The sequence below is a fragment of the Macrotis lagotis genome, chromosome 1 (assembly GCF_037893015.1).
Source record: "Macrotis lagotis isolate mMagLag1 chromosome 1, bilby.v1.9.chrom.fasta, whole genome shotgun sequence".
Taxonomy (NCBI): Eukaryota; Metazoa; Chordata; class Mammalia; order Peramelemorphia; family Peramelidae; genus Macrotis; species Macrotis lagotis.
Genome location: NC_133658.1, coordinates 583,058,860 through 583,074,415, shown reverse-complemented (window position 1 = coordinate 583,074,415; position 15,556 = coordinate 583,058,860). Strand labels below are relative to the sequence as shown.

Genomic DNA, 15,556 nt, shown 5'->3' with positions numbered 1-15,556 from the left:
TTGACAGTATCTAATTCTATCTTTGGAATTAAGATGAAAGAATGTGGGCCAAATGATAGAATAATAAGGCTGATTCATAGCTGTTTAAATATTAACTATGTAAAAATATCAATGAATGCTCTGTTGGATAAAAGTCTTTGGTGATGCGGTTTCTGGTTTAACTACATAAGCCCATCCTTCTTCAGATTTCTATCAATGACTTGGATGAAAACAGTAAACTAGGTATTAAGATGAATTGAGGTTCTGAATTATCTTGACATGGTAGATAGCATGATTAAAAGTAATCATACAGAGACAAATGCTAAATCCTTCACCCAGGTACAGAGAACCTTCTACATAAAGGACCTACCTTAAACCAGTAATTAATTCTAAAAACAAAATACAAAACTTGGTGGTTTTAGCTGATCACTAGTCAGCTGCTGCCCATTCAACCCTAAATAAACCTTAGGCTGCTTCAGTAGAAGTCTAATCTCTTAATTCAAGCCTCACTGGCTTCTACCCTGTTTAGTCTCTGTTCAGACATAGTGTTTGGAGTTCTGGTAGCACATTTTAAGAAGGATGCTGACAGGGCAATTTCCATCTCCAGACCCTTTTACCATATACTTTCCTTACAACTCCAAGTGAGCAACATAAATATTACATTTTACAGTTTAGAAAACTAGTGCTCATAAAATTTAAGCAACTGTTCAATGTGACCCAGGAACCATAAGAACCATGATTTGATCTTGTGTCTCTCAGACATAATTTGAACTCATGTCTTTTGACTCTTAATTGCAGTATTTTTTGTATAACACCAAATTGACTTTCCAAAGGAAGAGGAATATGGTTAGCATCAAATCACATCCCAAAAGGAAGAAACTAGAAGTGTTTAGGCCAGATAACAAAAATAGTTGAAAAACTTTCACCTAAAATTTTAAAATTAAATTGTTCTCTAAGAATAAGAAAACAGAATTTGGACAAAATGTGTTGTCTAGGGAGAAGACAACAACTGTAGTAGGTCTGTGCCCTCAAAGAAAAAAATTATTTTTATGTATATATATATATATACATTTACATATGCATGTACATACACATAAGAAACATATCCATATATATTTGGGGGGCTCTAAGAATTGCCATATGGACTTGGGCTTTTTGGAGACTCAGTGTATGGCACTAACAAGACCATTTGTGCTTTGTCGACTTTAATGATACTCTAAAGGATAAAGCACAGGGGAGGCAGTCAAGAAAGAACAATACTTAAGGTCCCCCCAAAACAATCCAGAACTGGAGATAAGAGTCTCCAGCCTAGAGTCAAGTCAGCAGGTATTCATTAAGCACCTATAAGCCAGGTACTCTTCAAAAGTGCTAAGGAGGTAAAAAAAAATGGAAAAATAGTCCCAACTCTTAAGTTCCTCATAGTCAAATGGGGGACACAACCTTCAATCAACTGTGTCCAAGAAAGGTACTCGCAAAATAAACTCAAAATAACAATAAAAGGGAAAATAGCATTAAGGAGGATCAGGAAAGTCAGGGTTAAGTGACTTGCCTAAGTTCACACAGCTAAGTGTCAAGGGTCTGAGGCTATATTTGAACTCGTGTCCTCCTGACTTCAAGACCAATGCTCTATCCACTGCACTTCTAACTGTCCAAAGTTACTAAGTGTGGTATATGATTGTGATGAATGCTATTGTGCTATATGAAATGGTGAGTGGAATGCCATCAGAAAAACATGGAAAGACTTACATGATCTGATGAAAAATGAAATGCCCAGAACAAGGAGAATATTGTATATAGTAACAACAATTTGTATTGTGATCAACTCTGAATGACTTAGCTATTCTAAGGAATACAATGCTCCAAGACAATTCTGAAGGACTAATGAGGAAAAAATTCCATTCACATTTACAGAAATAAAGGATGGTGTCCTGAATGCAGATCAATGCATACTTTTTCTTAAAACTTTAATTTCCTTGGAGTTGTGTATTTGTTTGCTTTGCTCTGTGTTATCTTTTGCAATATGGTTAATATGGAAATATTTTGCATGACTGCACATGTATAACTATCTAATTCTTTGCCTTCTCAGTGGGAAGAGGAAAGAGAGAGAATTTAGAACTTAAAATTTTAAAAAACTAATGTTAAAAATTGTTTTTACATGTAATTAGAAAAATAGAGAAATCAAAAAAGAAGAGCTAACATAAATAAGACTTTGTTCATGATAAAAAAAATAAAAAAATATCTAGATCAGTGAAACAAAACTCAAGAGATCACAAAGCTAAAGCTAACAAACATTGCTCCAAATAGGGTTCACAAATTACAAGCATAGAAACCTTCCTATTCAAGGATATCCAAAAGCTTCTCAAACTTTTTCTTTTTTACCCTGAGGATTTTTATTAAAGTCCTCCAAACTTCAAAATTGGTTTTCCACACTCTTAATTTAATACTTCATTATGTCCTCAGTCTCTTGTCTTTATATTTCCCCAACGTATATTCCAGTCTATTCTCAGAACGGGTTTTCTTCATTTCTTTATTCATTTCCTTTTTTGCAAATTAGTACATTTCTTAAAATACCGATTAATTGTAAAACTTTTACTTTTCCCTGAACAAAATGGAAACTGCAAGTTGGAGAAAACATCTTTCTCCCCTTAGAGGCCAAAGAAACCGTTAAAGGTTGTGTAAATACAACCTGCCTTTAGTCTGCCTTTTACTCAACAAGATAAACCCTTTGATTCTATCTTGGAGGAAGCCTCCACTATTTTACCCAACCAGGATGTTCTTATGGAATTAATTAGAGATTCCCCCACTGGAATAAATTCCTGAGACCCTAAAGTTTAGGCAAAACTTTTCTAATTTGGTTTCTTCTTAACTTTCAAATATATAGTTTATTTTAATTTCTTTAAGATAACTTTGTTTCTGATTTACCTAGACAATTAAGTTCTGTTAAATTATTAACAGAAGATATATAGTGGCAAGGTAAAAATCTTGTTAAATTAAATTTTGATTACTCTTTGATCTTTATTTGAATTAAGAAGTAAAATTATTTGCTAGAATTGCTAAAATTGTTCATTAGAGAGTTGTCTTCCTTTGGGAGGGTGGTCCACTCTGGGGGAGTGTGATCCGCTAAATAACGTCTCATACTCCTATAGCTTTCCTTTTTGCGCATCCTCTCATGGATATTTATGTTGCTTAGGGATCAATGGCTTCCAATTGTCTTTATTTTCCTCTCTCTTAGCTTCTGCTAAGCACAGCAATACTTAAAAACCTTTTTGTCCCTAACATTTCTTCTGAGTCAGAATAGATCATAAGTGAATTCTTTCATATTTGCTGGAACCCCTGAAACCTTTAGCCAGAATTCCAGCAACAATGGGAGCCCACAAGGGTAAAGAAGAAGGAGGAATGCTGGGACATAGAGAAGTGGAGAGTCAAGCATCAAATGATATCACCCACTCTGCTCTCCTGATCTTCAGGAATGAGGGTGGATCCCTGGTAGGCAGATCAGTCTCCTTCCTGGGAGGAATGTTCAGCTGCCTCTGTGACATGATTTGAGGGTCTCCCTGGTGGTCTCTGCTGCTCCCACATCATCTCAGTGTAGGAAGAACAACATCAGACTGTGTCAAAAGTCCCAGATTCAAATTCTGCATCTTTTCCCATCTAGCAGAAGGACCTTAGGGACCCATGTATGTGGTCTGTGGTCAGGGTCCATATCCCCCACTATAACTGCCCCCATATATCAAGCCCCCATCCCTACAGAAAGGATAATTAGTGAGAAGCTTTGAGACATACACAGGAGAACTATTATTTACTATGCATAAGAAATGGAGAAGGAGGGGTGACTAGGTTGCTCAGTGGATAGAGCACCAGCCCTAGAGTCAGGAAGTACCTGAGTTCAAATCTGGCCTCAGACACTTAATAATTACCTAGCTGTGTGGCCTTGGGAGAGCCACTTAACCTCATTTGCCTTGCAAAAAAAAAAAAAAAAGAAATGGAAAAGGAAATGGCTGAACATGCCAATGCTGTTGCCAAGAAAACTCCAACTAGGGTCATGACAAGTTGGATGTGACTGAAAACAACCCAACAATAAATGTATAAGATGAGAAAGAAGAGTGAAATCACCATTAGTTCAGGAAGAAGTTCCAGAAAATTATGGAACTTAAAAATATAATAAAAATAGCATATGTTTACATAGAATCTTATGGATTATATTTCTTTGTATACTCTCTAGCATTTGGGCTTCATGAGAGGTATCATAATTTATAACTACCTCCATTTTATAAATGAGGAAATCAAGTTCATTATATCTTCAAATCTGTGAGCCTAAGAATCATCTCATTCAGGTCAAACTAGATAGACTCTCCAAACCACACAAAAATGGTGACTACCCAAAAAAATAAAGGAAAGGATGGATGGAATTTTGTAAAAGAGGTAACAAAAACTCCTAAGAGGATCATTGGCCCTCACTGAGTAGGGCCCTGAAGAAAGAAAACACTGGCTTACTACTTGAACAATAAATCAATATTTATTATGTTTCTATTATGTGCAATGGATTAAAATTGTTCACATTAAAGGATCAGAATCTCTGTAATTATTCATTTCAAAAAAAATTGTTCACTAGAGACTAGCTTCAGTTTTATTTAAGTTATGAATATTTTCTGTCATTTTCCAGAGAAGAAAAAATTGAAGGGTGTGCTGTTTGTGTGAACAAATTCAAGGCAAATGCAGTCCTCAAAATCTCCTAGGATCTTTCAGAATTTCATAATTTAGTTCACAAACTTCTCTTCCATTCACAAATTTAGTCTCTAATTAGATCACAATGCTGTAAATTTCTGCAAAGGAGAAATGATCTTTTCCTTCTTATCTTATGTATTCTCTACCTTCTTAGAATTAGAAGCACAGAGAAGTGATTGTATATTTTTTGAAAGCTTTGGAATTTTCAGGAGGAAAAAAGTTACTGGTCTTCTTGCTGTTCTCAGACTCATGTTCCACTGAAAGTTTACTCAAAGGGTCAGTGGAAAATCCTGTTGAAAAGACAAGCTTAACATCAGAACTCCAATAATTACAGACATCAAAGAGAGCTGATTTGGGTATGAAGCTTCAACAATTAACAAGCATATGCAATGTTTCAAAATCAAAGACTCTTTCTCGGGGCCAATGATGTCGTTTTAGATATTAATAATGTTTAGAGATTTTCACAAGATGTCACACCCAGGTTTTACACAAATTGGTTTCTTTGAAAGGAATGCTCTTCTGATTAGCTGAGAAACAACTAGAAGGGTTTATCTCTAGAAAAGGAATAGATTTGATCAGGAACAATTAAGTTTCCAAATCTACAGGCAAATGCCACAAACTATAATTATGAAAACCAGACTATAGTTACCTGAACTCAAGGAATGTCTTGAAGATCAATGACTACTCAAGGCAGAATTGAGATATCAGATTTATATTTTCAGTGATAGTATTTTACTGCCCCCTTGAGATTTATTTCAGATGAGGCCAGAAAAAGAACTATCCAGGAATCTAAACTAAGAAGTTAGCCAAGGCTATATAGTAATTACAAATGGTAGGCAATCAGTCAGACAAATCTCTTACTTGTTTTCCTGAGAAGAATAAGGTAAGGGGGCACTAGGTTCAGATAAATCCTAGTCCTAGCCTGGTTGTTCATCTAGAAAAAGAGGAGCCTACACCATTAAAACAATCAAATCCTGGCTTTTGGTTTCTGAATCATAGTAACATGCTCTTCAGTATATAAGTGTGGCTAGAGTTCAACAGTTAATATCTAACTGGTTATTCAAAAGCAAGAGATAAAACAGACAGACAAATGCACAAAATATCTGCCTGTCTACAATTTTCAGCAACATTGTTGGTCAGTCAATTTTTCCTCCCTAAAAATCTACCTCGTGTACAGGCATTACTGGACTGGAAAACTCAATTTTAATCTGACCTAAAATACTTCATCTGAAGTCATCAGTTATTGAGATAAAATGTGTCTGAGGATTCTTTGATTAGTTACTGCAGTCAATGATACAATCAGTGATGCAGAGATGGGGACTACAGTTTTGTTATACTCAGGGCACAGGATTTACTGTTTCAAAAATCAGTTAGTCCTAAATATCATTCATTATATAGGGTCTGATTACATAAACAGATCAGGTACAATGGAATTTTAAAGAACAAATAAGGGAAGAACATGATTTACAGATCAAAGAACAGATGGTAGAAAGGAAAGATTTATATTAAGTAAAATAGGAAACTGATTGGTTAATGCCAGACCTGTAAGTTGATATCTTAAGCTTTATTTTGCGTTCTAACTACAGGACTTGCTCATCTTAAGAAAATGAGGGTAAGCAGGTTAAGCTAAAAGTTCACTTAAATTTCTTCCCTCTCATACTTTTTTCTTTTTTTCCTTCCCTCCAAAGTGAAATCTAATGAATCCAAAAACTCCTTTATATTTACTATAGGTTCATAGAAAAAAGATGATTGCTCTGAGACCTGCAAATAATGAGGGGAAGAAATTAATTCTTAAAATTAAAACAGAAAAGCAGAAGACAAAAATTAAGGCACCAGGTAAAGATTCCTCATACATTCATTTACTAATTATAGTTCTGATTGCTGATGATGTTTGTCCTTCAATCTTGAAAACTATGACATTAGGGAAATGATTCCATGACAAGCACAAGAATTTTTTTAGTGAGGGGGTGCTATGCTAAGTCACCAGCCTCACTTTCTCCTTCAGAACCATCTGGATCCAGTGGCCAGATATGAATCAGGATGACTGGAGACGGCCTTGGATTTAAGGCAATCAGGGTTAAGTGACTTGTCTAAGGTCACACAGCTGGTCAAGTGTCTGAGGCTAGGTTTGAATTCTGCTGCTCCTGACTCTTAGGCCAGCACTCCATCCACTGTGCCACCTAGCTGCCCAATTATAGTTCAGTAGAAATGGTATGAAGTTCTAGTTTTATACTTTTGTCTACCATGATTTTAGCTTTGTTCCCTAGTAGAGTTGAATAGCAGCACTGCCCATATATTTTTGTTTTTGTTTTGGGGATTTGGGTTTTTTTTAAGTCAATGGGGTTAAGTGACTTGCCCAAAGTCACACAGCTAGGTAAATAGGCTGAGGCTGAATTTGAACTCAGGTCCTTCTGACTCCAGGATCAGTGCTCTAGAAGTGTGGTATAAGCACTGACCATCACCAGATAACTCCTCCTTGTGGCCAAGTCTTGTGACACCTGCCATGGTACAAGATCTGACCACAAGGATCACAAGACTATCTGGAAGAAATGAAACAAAATGAAATTCTAAATGAAATAAGAGTTCTGGAGAAAAGAATTGAAAGGAGAATGAGTAGCTTAAAACTGAGGGTAGAAAAATATATTAGTGTACAAAGGAGGAAGCAAATGTGAACTTGTTATTCCTTACCATTGAGGTAAATGAGAACAACGCTATATATAAACATGTGGTACAGGACAGTTATTTGTTTCCTCTATACATAAAAAAATGTTTTCACATATCCAAAGAGAATAAAACTTAATACTTATCACACAGAAAGCATTTTGGAGGAACTGCTGAAATGGTATTTTATATTTTACATCAGCTCTTCATGTCCAAACTATTCCTTCCAAATTCATGCCAGCTACTAGAACAGGACAAGACAGGGTTTGGACCTACCTTCTTTCTCATCAGTGGTCTTCTTCTAAAGTGAATGTAGGGGGCGGCTAGGTGGAGTAGTGGATAAAGCACTGGCCCTGGAGTCAGGAGTACCTGGGTTCAAATCCGATCTCAGACACTTAATAATTACCTAGCTGTGTGGCCTTGGGCAAGCCACTTAACCCCGTTTGCCTTGCAAAAAATAAATAAATAAATAAAGTGAATGTAGGAAGGGCCAGCTAGGTGGTGAAGTGGATAGAGGCACCGGCCCTGGAGTCAGGAGGACCTGAATTCAAATTCGATCTCAGACACTTAATAATTACCTAGCTGTGTGATCTTGGGCAGATCATTTAATCCCATTGCCTTGCAAAAAATAAAAAAAAAATAAAATAAAGTGAATGTAGGAGACAACTTATTTATTTCTGGCAATACCAATTGATGTACTTAGGAACTCTTACCTCTCAAACTCTCAAAATTATCTCCAAGGCTGGAGACATCCTCCTCAGACTTTCTTTAGTCTTATACAGTCACTTACAAAAGACAAAGAAGGAAAAAAAAAAAGAAAAGAAATGTAGGAGCCCCAAGGCTCAGGCTAGCTCATCTAGCCATGCCCCTGCTTTAGCTGTCATATGGATGCAGTTGCCATAAGTGGAAAAAACTAACCTTTGGGGAAGTCCCAGAGTTATTCAATGCAACTTGGAGAGTCTGCTGAATTGGCTTCTTCTCCTGACTCAGTGGTGAAGCCTTTTCGAGCTTTGACTAGGCTCCTCTCCTTGTCCCCTTCAGGCATCATTGGGTACAAGACCAAGAGACCATTCAGGGTTTGCTTCATCTACCCAGAGCAGCAAACCCACACAGTACTGAGTCAAAGGTTTCCCTATAAATTGTCAAAGGAGCTCTGGCATAGTCTATATAGGATGGCCCTTATAGGCCCACTCTCATTCATTCTTTATGCAAAGCAACCTGCAATGTAAATAGTATTTATTGAAATGTGTACTTGCATGAGAACTGGGAGAAATTTTTCATATATAGTGCTTTAAGAATTCAAATATTATTATTATTATTATTATTATTATTATTATTATTTCCTTTTTACAGATAAGTTAATGGGGTCTCAAAATGATTAAGGGACTTTCCTAGGACCACACAGGCTTACTAACTCTATCTCCTCTCAGTCCTCATTCTCATGGAAATAAGAAATAAATGAAAGGATGAATGGGTGGGTAAATTAAAATATGTTTTATAGGAACTTACTAAAGTAGTAAATATTGTGCCAAGTGTTAGGGATAGAAATACAAGCAAGGTAGTCCCTGTGCTCAAGAGTTTAGATTTCAGTAGTAGGAAATGACATATATGAGGGAGTAGTGGCCAAGGAAAGATATTTTGGTTTGAATATTCACAGAACTAATGAGTAAAGTCATTTGACAAACCCTTTCCATCAGCAATGGTATACTAAATGTTAAGTGAGCTTCTGGTAAGTTATTTAAATTGCTAGTTACTTCACCTTTTTTTCTTTTCAATTCCCATTTTTTTGTTAGAAGCACAAGCCTGTTTTATTTAGAATTTTTTCTGATTTCTTTGAAACTCTGAATCTGCCGGACAGACTAATCTGCATTTGGGGGTTTCTGTGTTTGTGGTAGCATGAACCTACTCTACCACATTACCCAGCTTTGGAACAAAAAAGGAAAGAAACTGTTGAGGAAATTTGCATCATAAAGTGGATTGACTCAAGAAGAGAGATTCTGATAGATATCTTTTAGCTAAAAGTCACTAATGTGTCCAGATCAAGCATAGACAAGGGATGAGCAATCCTCCAACACAGTAAACCAGAGGACTCAGCTTTGTAACCAAACTTGCTTAAAAGCAAGTCATTTTATCTCTCTGGGCCTCAGTTTCTATAACTAAAAGGTTGGACTAGATAACCAACAAAGTCACTTACAGCTTGAAGTCCCATGAGCCTAATGAATATCACACAGGAATAATTGTGATTTTTAAAAAAAGCTTATACTGTTCCTGCAGCCTTCATTCTAACTCAAATAATAAAAAAACTAGGGGGACATCATTCCACCCTATAGCATTTGTGATTCTTGAGTCATCATTCATGAAGCAAGTAAGTATTTATTAAGTATCTACTGAATGCCAGGCAATGCCCTAGGCAGTAGAGAACAAAAGTGAGGGGGCAGAAAAAGTCTCTGCCCTAAGGGATCTAAATGGGGGAAAACAATACATTTACAGACATGTCAATACATGTTATAGACAACAAATTTCAGGATGGGGGTAGAATACTAAGAACTGGGGAGATCAGGAAAGGCTTCATGACAAATGAACGAATCAGGATTGTAAGAGGACGACATGGAGAAGACCCTTCTAGACTTGGTGACAGCCAGTGCAAAGTCATGGTGAAGGGAGAGTCAGGATGTGGGGTGAACAGGAAGTAAACCAAGAATATAGTAGATGATGAGGAATAATATATAATCCTGGAAAGAAAGTTAGGATAAAAAAGGCTTCAAATGCCAATTAGAAGGAATTGTGTTTTATTCTAGATTGAAATAGGAAGCCAAAGAAACATCTTTCAGGGACTTGATGTGTTTATACCTGTACTTTATGAATCTCAATTTGACAACTATGTCAGTGTCTTTGAGGTGACAGAAAGGATGAAAATATTCTTTTCACTTCTCTGCCTTGTTGCACCCACTCACAAAAATTTGAGAAACCCACATGGTGCTCTAATAGTAATTTCCTCTGCAAGTACCAAGTTCACAAAATGTTTTATATTATACAAAGAAAAGAAAATAATGATACCTACCAATAAGCAAATTACTTCCCAAAAACCTATTTAGAGATCCTCATTGACTTACTGACTCTGAGCAGACATTATCTCTTAGGGTTCCTTAATAGGTAGGATCTCCTCTAGTTCTGACAGCTCAACAGATGGTATCAACATGATTCCCACTGTGATTTCTTTTGCATTGTTCTCTACCATGATCGTGGAATTACAAGATCATAGATTTTAAATCAGAAAGAAAAGAGCTAGAGCTAAAAAGGATTTCAGAGATCATCTAGTCCAATCCCTTCCTTTTATAGATGAAACTGAATCCCAGGCAAGTTAAATGGCTTGCCCCAGAAGGAATTGTAAAGATCATCTAGATTAAGTTTCTCATTTTTAAAAATAAAATTGTATTGCTATCTTTTATTTTTATATCACTTTCATTTCCCATTATCTTTTCTCATCCCCCTTCTCCTTCCACCAGAACTATTCTTTTTAACAAAGAATATAAAAGATGAAGGAAAAAATAATTGAGCAAAGTTAAACACCTATCAAAAATATATTTATCACTACCATATTATATACTTATAATTCCACACCTTTTTAAAGAAGGAAAGGAGGTGCCTTCTCATATCTCTTCACTGAGACCAAGCAGCAAACACTCCTATTATTTGTGAATCCTCATGTGTCACTTTCCCATATTAACATAACAGACTGATTGGAAACTAGAAGAACAAGAAAAATAAGTTTGCAAATTCACTTTTTCTATTTCCCCAAGCTATTAAATTCATATAGATTAGCTACCTAGGGGAGATTTTGCCTAGAAATGGAATCCAGGATGTTTAGGAATCTGACAGATAGTACATCATAGTACCAGAAAACATGAAACCCTATATAGCATTAAAAATGTGATTTCTCAGTTGGAAAGATGTTCCTTCCCAACACTAAAAAGGAATACTACTTCTGGCAATATTACTATCAGGAATTACTGTCAATGCAACTGGTGAGGCAACTCTCTAGCTATGCATCTATTTTCTTCTTTTCCTACTTCTGGTACCCTACCATCTATCATAAGAGAGTTTGCAGTTAGCCTTCTACTACATGCACTAAAAACACTACCCTTCCTGCTGTGTTATTGTTTGTCCTTCATTCTCTAAGAGGATCATGACTTCCAAGTGAATTGGATTTGGTTCTTGTCCTTCAATTATCAAAGAAGACTAAAATGACATCACTTTGTTTGAGACAAATTACAGTGTACCCAACTACAGCTGATCAGAACAATACAAGCTCTAAATGCTCTACCACAGGTTGGGCACAAATAGTCCACATAAACACCTGGGGTACTTATTCTAAACTTACGTATGTCACATTTCCTTCCTCCTGCTTCAATTCTGCCTTCCTCATAGAGTGCAGCCCCCTCACTGATGAGGGCACACCATGCTGGGTGGTCCTGTGCCACTCTCTCCCATGACGTACAACAGTTCTAAATCTCTTCAATGAGACCTTCAGGGTGTCCCTGTATCACTTCTGACTCCTATGTGAATGCTTGCACTTTCCAGGTGATCTTCAGAATCTTCCTAAGACAATTTAAATAGAAAAAATTCAGTTTTCTGACATGGCACTGGTAGACTGCCCAAGTTTCACAGGCATATAGCAATGAGGTCAGCACAACAGTTCTGCAGCCCATCAGTTTGATAGTCAGTCTTTTTTTTTTTGGAGCCTCCCAAATACTGAGCTAGCCCGGCAATGCAAATGTCAATCTCATTGTCAATACTGTCAAGGTAAATGAACTTGTCAACAGTACTCAAAATTTCTCCATTTGCTGTAATCGATGGTTCCACATATGGATGGTGTGGTGCTGACTGAGGGAGAACCTTGGGTTTTCTTGGTGTTAATTGTTAGACCAAATTGTTAAACCAAAATGAACACAAGCAGAAGAGAATCAATCCATACTTTGTTACATCTCAGCTTCAGAGGCTGCATTGAGTGCACAGTCATCTGCAAACAGAAGATCATGTACCAACACTCTCTCCACTGTGGTCTTGGCTTTTGTAATCTTTACAAGTTGAAGAATTTGTCATTCATATGGCAGCTGACCTTGAGGCCATGTTCAACCTCAGTGAAGTCTGATAACATAGTTGAAAACATGCTAAAAAGCATGGGAATAAGGGCAAATCTTTGTTTCACTCCATTAGTGACTGGGAAATCTCGAGAGCATTGTCCACCATCTAGAACCTGGGCACGCACACTGTCATGAAATTGATATACAGTACTGATGAACTTCTCCAGGCAACCAAATTTTGACATGATTTTCCACAAGCCCTCAAGATTTAATGGCATCAAAGGCCCTGGTCAGATCTGCAAATATTGTATACAGACTTCTGTTCCTAACATTTTCCCTGGAGTTGTCTGGCAGCAAATATCATATCCACTGTTCCTCTACCCTTTCTGAAGCCACACTGCCAAGAAGTAGAGGTGACCATCTTCCAGGTGAAGGATCATCCTGTTGAGAAGGTCTCTGGCAAGAATCCTACCAGCAGTGACTAAAAGAAAAATTACCCCTGTGATTGTCACCAAAAAATCTATTCCCTTTACTTTTATAGAGATGGGCAATGAAGGCATCTTTGAATTCTTCAGGGGTAACCTCTTCATGCCATATAACCTAGAAAATTTCAGTCTGTTTTTGGATGAACAATGGACCCCCCCCCCCCCCACCGCCATCTCAGCTGGAATAGAAGCAGCACTAGGTGCTTTGCCACTTCAGTTGGAACTTCAGCTAGGGACTGATTGACTTCAACTTGAGGTAAATAGTCAATGTTTTCCTACATTGATGGATGATGGTCTGTTAAGAACCACCTCTCTAGTATTCAATTCATCTCTCTAGGATCATTTTCCTATGATAAATCAATGTGGATCCATCATCACTGAGTGCTTGAGATGCACCATATGTCTTTGACCCATAATTGGCCTTCAGGGCATCATAAAAGTGTTTTGGCATAAAATTGAATTTCATGTGCCTTCTTACTGAGCCAAGAGTCCTGCATCTCTCTATACTTGGCATGTACTTTACTATTGATGGAATTAAATGCTGCCTCCTTAGAATTGCATGAATTATCCTACTGGTAAACCTCATTTTTCATTTAGTAGCTTCTGTATCTCCCCATCATTTTCATCAAACCAGTGCTGGTTTGTGTTCTAAGCCAGATGAACAAATGCACGGCTGTACACCAGATCTCTGAAAGCTGCCTACTCCTTTTCTGCTTCACTGTTACCAACTGTGTGTTGGCTCAGTTTTTCTTTAAGTTAGCAACAAACTGTTGCTGCTCAGAGAGACACTCTAATCTCTTGGCATTAATTTTGCCTTGGGGGTACTGCTCTGTTGAATGTGAATATTTAGCTTAGAGAGGTTGAGTCCCTGATCAGTCCAGCACCCTGCACCACACATTGCCTTTGTCACTCTCACATCCTGACTGTCTCTTCTCCTTACAATCACATAGTCTAATAATCAGCAGAAAAGAGCAATTTCTTCCATTAGCCACGAAGCCAACTGAAGAAGATGCTGTGGAGTACAAGGCAAGGGAAGTGACAGAGACTGCTACCAGGGTAACCTTGCTGGCTCTGCCACTGAGCCCAGTCAAAAGTTCCCCACAGATAAAAATAAAGAAATGAATTTTAGTAAAATAATGTCTTAGAGGACAATAAAATAATGAGAGCATTTTGAACAATTTAGTCTTGTTACCAATATCTATATATAACTATATTGTCTATAAATAGCAGCATTCCAGACCTGTTAACCAAATGTTATTCCCAAATACGTGAAAATGATCTACAATATGACATTTTCCCCTAATTTGACAGGACATTATGACCAGTCTATTGCTGTAGTGGAAATGGAGAGGGCAAATTCATCACAGGAGGTCAGAGGCAAGGTCACTCCCCAAACAGAAACTCACCACTGTATGGCAGTAGTAGTATTGCTGGATCAAAAGGTATTCACAGTTTTATTGCCCTTTGGACATAGTTCCAAACTGCTCTCCAGAATGGGTGGATCAGTTCACAACTCCACCAACAATGCCTTAATGTCCCAGTTTTCCCTCATTCCTTCCAATATTTATCATTTCCCTTTTCTGTCATATTAGCCAATCTAATAAGTGTGAGGTGGTATCTCAGAGTGTTTTCATTTGCATGTATCTAATTAATAGTTTGTCCCAAATTTTTAACCAAATATACTCTGACTGTAAGCAATTAATTTGGCACTTCTAGGATTACATGGCCTGAAGACCTTGAATAATGCAGCAAATTGCAGCATTGTGATGAGACTGCTCCAGTTGCTTCTGACATTACCCCCATCTCATAACCCACCAAAAAAAATTAGAACAGGTTTAAAAAGACTATGGATTTTATTGTCCAAGGCATCTGAAGATATCTGGTGGACAAAGCTATAAATTTCTCGGAACTAACCAGTATGCACTTCCATACCCCAATATAAATTTCAAAAATAATGAACTGGAATTTGCAAAAAGTTTCATTGAAATTATTTCAATATTTGCCTTTGTGCAACTTTGTGCAACTTTGTGCAACTTTGTTTACCTTCCTGACTCTTCTAATTGATGTTAAAAGATTCAGGTACCCAGAAAGACCAATCATATGTTATTCTCTCTGTTACAGAATTAGAATTTTGCTAGGCAATAACACAGCCTGTAATAAGGCAGATGAAAAACTAGAGCTTGGTTGTTTTGAGCAGTTGTTTTGAGCTCCCAAAATACTGTTCTCTTTATGCTTTTGTATTTTTTCTCAATAGCAGGCATTGTATAGTGGGTGATTCTTACCATTATTTGGGTCTTAACTGTGGAAAGAAAGTGGAGTTGTGAGGTGATTAAACAAAAGACTATGTAATTTCATGCAGTTGTGGGGGTGGTGCCTGATGTCTCAACATCTGCATATAGACAACCCAAATTATGAATAGATTTTACTGTGTTTTGGGGTTTGTGATTTAGCTCTTGGTATCACCAAATCCAACTGTTACGTTAATGCAGGGTTTTTGTTAGATTTTCTTCTGACTTTTGTGTCAACTCTCAAAAAAAAAATCATTCTGCTAAAAACAAACTCTCCCTTAGGAGCAAAAATTCAGGGGTCCAGTTTCTGTTTGACTATTTTCAAGTTGTTCTC

At 37.1% G+C, this 15,556-nt stretch overlaps 1 pseudogene; it reads left to right on the top strand.

Annotated features, from left to right (window-relative positions):
• The first annotated feature begins 14,572 nt into the window (after positions 1–14,572).
• LOC141505552 (frizzled-6 pseudogene) lies at positions 14,573–15,349 on the top strand (annotated as a pseudogene).
• Positions 15,350–15,556: the final 207 nt, after the last annotated feature.